Source organism: Stegodyphus dumicola, chromosome 10 (genome assembly GCF_044657685.1).
Source record: "Stegodyphus dumicola isolate Sdum_Otavi_A_Nest chromosome 10, ASM4465768v1".
NCBI classification, from domain to species: Eukaryota; Metazoa; Arthropoda; class Arachnida; order Araneae; family Eresidae; genus Stegodyphus; species Stegodyphus dumicola.
The window spans coordinates 151028075-151033307 of record NC_140777.1 but is presented as its reverse complement, the minus strand read 5'-3'; the positions used below and the strand labels follow the sequence as shown (position 1 = coordinate 151033307).

General features: G+C 31.6%; 1 non-coding gene across 1 annotated transcript; it reads left to right on the top strand.

The window, feature by feature from the left end:
• Nucleotides 1-2508: 2508 nt before the first annotated feature.
• LOC146995152 (small nucleolar RNA U3) lies at nucleotides 2509-2718 on the top strand. The gene has a single exon (XR_015043731.1). It is a non-coding gene; the product is annotated as a small nucleolar RNA U3 (small nucleolar RNA).
• Nucleotides 2719-5233: the final 2515 nt, after the last annotated feature.

Sequence of the window (5233 nt, the reverse complement as noted above, 5' to 3'; positions counted from 1 at the left end):
AGAATGACAAATGCCTTTTAGTCAAAGGATGGAAAAAGTCTTTCGGTGGTCTCTGTGATATTCTGACTGCAAGTTGGCGCTACGCTTCTGCTACACTTTGCGATGTTTACAATGAGCGTACAAATGTATCAAAAACGAATTATGTCTTGTTATATGCAGAGTTTAAAAATTATTAATCCGTAGTAGTCAGAAACTGTTGATTTCATTTTAATAAAAATATTTTTAATTAGAAGGAAAGCATGAAATTTTAAGCTAAAGAACCTTTTATTTATTTATTTATTTATTTATTTTTTGTCCCCATATATAAATACAAGCTTTTTTATCTCGATTTTAATTCCTGCTTGCATCCACTGCACTATTCTGAATTGTTTGCATAACAGCTATTTATTCTAATTTAAAGGTAATTTAGAGCACATATCTTATTTTTCAATGATTTATATAGTAAGAAGTCAGTAGATATGCTATTTCAGTTCAGAACATGTACTATTTCAGTGTAAAATTTTCAAAATATTTCTCTCAGTTGTACTGGGCCGAAAAATAATTCCCTACTTTAATCAATAGGGCTACTAAATTCATCTATATATAATCAGCATATTAATACACCATGATCTAAAATTTGTATATCTGTTTCCACGACATAGGAATAAAAATATTACTTAAAGAGATTAAATTGTACGTACTGAAGAAGTTTTTTTAAAATTATTAACAAATAATTGTTTTAGAACATCCTACACAATAAAAGTTTAAAAAATGCAGATTTAGATCTCTGTGCAGTATTTGCAACATTGCTTATATTCAAAGCAAGAATAAAATTGTCAGGCCAAAGAAATAGCTATCTTTCTTTGGCATAGATTTTGAATGAAACTCAAACTTAAAGTTGCTTTTTGACTAATTTTAGTACTACACAAGTGTGTTTCTCTTTCCAGTTTCATTTGCATTTTAGATTTCATTGATGTTAACATTCATAAACTAGAAATTGAATTAAGTGCATTGTAGCAATTTACATTTTCATTCATAGAGAATATTGAATTTTTCCAATGAAAATAATGAAATTTTTGATAAAACTATTGATCAAATCAATCTCAGTTTGTTATAAAGAAAAGAGACACAGACATTATAAAATATATTTTAACAGCACAACAAAGCAAGATAATAACTCTCATGATCACAATATATACTTAAGAAAACATTTAGTAATGTATATCATAAAAATTTGAAAACTTTGATAATAGAAAGGGCACCCTTGAATCTACTCTAACCGAGAGCTGATATCCGAAAATAATGCAACGAATGTGGGCGTGGTTACAAAAGCTAATTCCATTTGGACGAGGTTAAAGTCGGCAGATAATGCTATCAGTGACGTGCAGTCGTTTCTTCTAAAACGATATGACACATCAAGCAGAATCAATATTTATTGGGGACATGTTTAGTGCCACTTTACATTATATTGGTGTGGGCGTGGCCATTCTCACCAATAACGCACGCAGTGCGATTTTGATATTTCACATTATTTACTAATCTGTGGATACAATGTCTATTTACAAATGCACATATTTACATATTATCCGCGGCATATTATTTCATCGTGTGTTGACATCTCTTCTCTCTTGCGTATTTCTCTGTCGGACCCCGGTGCTATGTTCTTTGTAAATGTCCCTTGAAAATCTGATGAAAATTAATTTCCACATGAGTGCGGCACATCTCCTTGAGCAAAGGCGGCGGTTGATGCGGTCATTCATGGGATCCCAAGATCAAAAGGCCCCAACGATATGGGCTTCCACTCGTACATCACTGAAACGAGTCTTTAAATTGTGGGGTAGTTCCCGAGGAAAACGCAAAGCTAATATATTTCAGCGTAGTTAAAGCCCTATTTCTTTGATAATGCAGTTTTCCAAGCCTTCAGTGGCGTCAGAAATGGAGGCAAATATAGGCATGTAAAAATGATGCACCTCCATTTACTTGGAATTTGGAATTATTTGAAAGTAGTAAAATTTGAAATGGCTAGATTTTTGGTGTGAGTTATCTCTATCTTTTCTAACCTTCTTAATGTTTTCATTAATCTTCGTAACGGTAGCCGATACTTCGAATAGTAGGAATATGTGTTCTTGTTAGATTCTGTAAATCTTAAATAATAAAAAAAAATTTGAATATTTACAGCTGGTTACAATAATTCTTCCATAAGTAAAACTTCATTTGGTTCGCTTGAATGCAACTATCGACTTAACGGCAGGTTCTTAATGAGAAGGCTTTAGATAGAATCATAAATTCTCCTGAATTATAAAAATCTCCACCGAAATCATATTTCACAGTAACATCAATAAATTTTAATATTTACAATCTTCCGTCTATGTTTAACTTACTCACATACTGTTGTATAAAAGTCTTTCATATAGTGTCCTTTAATAATATAAATTCCTACAGATGGAAATTTGTTGATAATGATATTTAGTCACCACTTTTGTGATGAAATAAATGTAAACACGAATTTTAAGAGGGCCTTATTAGAGCAAAATCATACTTCATAGGATCATTTCTATAGTATGATTAGCGAGTTCACTCACCGAACTTCGCAAAAATCCCAGCCACGATGATGTGTGAAGGTGTTTTTTCCTGAGCGTGAAGCGGACTGGATTTAGGGCTTCGGCTTTTATCGAGTCATTGATGATCGCACCTCTCGTCATTGCGGTGACGGAAAGGAAAGAACTCGTTCTGAGTGGTTTTCTATAACTATAAGGCTAGATTATGGTCCAGTGAGTTTTTAATCTCTCATTGTACGAAGGTCAATTTATAGTCAAAGTATGTCTAGCAGGACAAAGGTGCATTGGCAGTCAAGGAGGTTAGAATACATGGAGATGGTTTCTCTGCTATTACAGTACGAAGAAAGTGAAACACGCCAAGTGAGGGCAAGATAACGATTACCTTACAGAGCGAAGTGAGGTAAAACACCAGCTGGTTTCAAGTTCTCAGTCTGTTTTCTGATTTTGTATGCGTAGATCTGAAAGGCACTGAATTGTTACAGCGAAATAATGTCTACATTTCCATGTAAAGGAATGTTTTAGAACGTGTGTTTAAATGACCTTCAAGAAAGAGTTTGATTATTTTCTTTGTGTACAGTACACGAAGAAAGATATATAGTTCTCAGATTTACCTTTTCATAATAACACTAAGAGTGATATTCGTAATTAACTGATATGTGATGACAAAACGATAAGTAAACAAGGGGAGTGGCAAGCTCTCCATGGAAAAGAAAACAGTTTACTTTAATGTCTGATCATAATTACATTACAGGTGTGTTACCTTTTATATGTTTAACTACATTTTATTTTGTGCTAAAGTAAATATATAATAACTGGATTTGATATTTAGTCACATTTGTTGTGTGAGTTTTAAAATAACAACGTAAAATTTACATATTTCTATCATTGTTTATTCAAATTAAGTGTTTTCGAAACATAAGTAATATTTATCACTTGAAAAATTTGAGAATTATACACATACTTAGAATAAATAAAGTATAATTAAATTACAGTTTGAGTACATAGTTACTGTTTTGTGTTCACAATACTTTTAACACAATACATTCATTAATTACAGGATGCAATTATATAATGTAGAAATTTACATAATGTAGAAATGAAATGAAATGGCGAGAAAAGGAAAGGAAAAAAGGCGTGAAGAATCTGCGATCCTTTACGACTACCAGGAACAAAATTGGGTGTGGTTAGAGCACATCAATCTTTCTAAGGCACCACTACTAATGGCATGCTTTCCCCCTTTTTTGGCTTCCCTTTGACTGCGTGGAGGGCATCTCCATGAGTTCTAACCTCTTTGTCGGCAGTGCTTTTCGTGAATTTCATCACTGGGTGGCAATCGCAAACCGCAATGCTTAGGCTATACATTTAACATTTGTAAAATAGCTCGTTAATAACAAGATGTGTATTTCATTTAAAAATTATCGCTCTTTACTAATAGTAATACCGGATGGTATATTGTAGCATGCCATACTGCAAAGATTTCTTCCTTTTAACAAATTTTTTATGGTTTCATTTAAATAATTAGTATCAGTTAATTAACATATAACTGATGTTACATGTAATACAGATTTAATATAAATATATAATACAGAATTTCTTTAACAAAACCCATCATCACGCAAGGTTTTAAACCTTTAAAATTGTTTTGAAATGTTCTTTTGTATATAAACAAGCTTCTTAATATGTGTTTGTTTGTGTGTTCGACTCAATACTTCTCGTCTTACCGTTATTCGAGTGTGCTGTAAAAAATCTCTTTGTCAACTCCAAATTTGTTTGATAGCCAAGTCATATTTAGAATTATTTTTTAATTTAGTTCATTTCATGCAAGTTACTGCTCCCTACTTCTTGTGTACCCTCACAATCCTCATGGAATAAATGAATCTGTCAGTAACACCTTCTAAATCGCTGTAAACCTAGCTCATGTGAATTAAATCTAATTTTTTTTTTCTCTCAAAGAATAGAAATATTTGTGTAAACTTTTATTCTGATCCGCACTGTAAACTTCTGTGATGTGTATTTAGTTTACATTCAGATACTGCGTGCTAAGTGTACATTCAGTGTGTTGAAATCTCAGAAAATGTGCATGCCTATAGTATATGAGCACTGATTATTGATTATATTCCACTATTTATTATGTTCTTACATTACATATTTCTTCATCTTCATGTCATAAAAATGTTCTATCATACTGGACAAAATCTCTGTTTTTTACTAAAATGATATTTTAACCTACTATATATGTATACTGTTTGAGGCATATTTATTTATTTATTTTTTTCCCAATTGCATTGCAATCCACTCTAAGAAGTGAATTCAATGCGATTAAAATTTAAGGATGCATATAATTTATAAGAAATGTTAATTGCATTCATTTTTTATGAAATTTATTACTTTTTAGCTGTACTATCTTTTAACTTTGAGTCAGGTCATTTGAATACTCTCTGTCCTATCTTCAAAATTCTCTAGAGCGTACCTCATTTTAATCAGTGTCATGTATGAGTGTGTTGAACTTGAATTTGTGGTTACCTTGTTGAGTGTTTTGCGATTGTACTTCATGTAATGGAAATTCATGAGGTAATATATGTAAATTAATAGAGAGAATACATTTTTATTTTCTCGAATAAGGCTTTATATTTTATTAAATGCTGTCAACGATATTGAAGTACTTAGTATTCAAATTTTATATTTGATTCATTGCG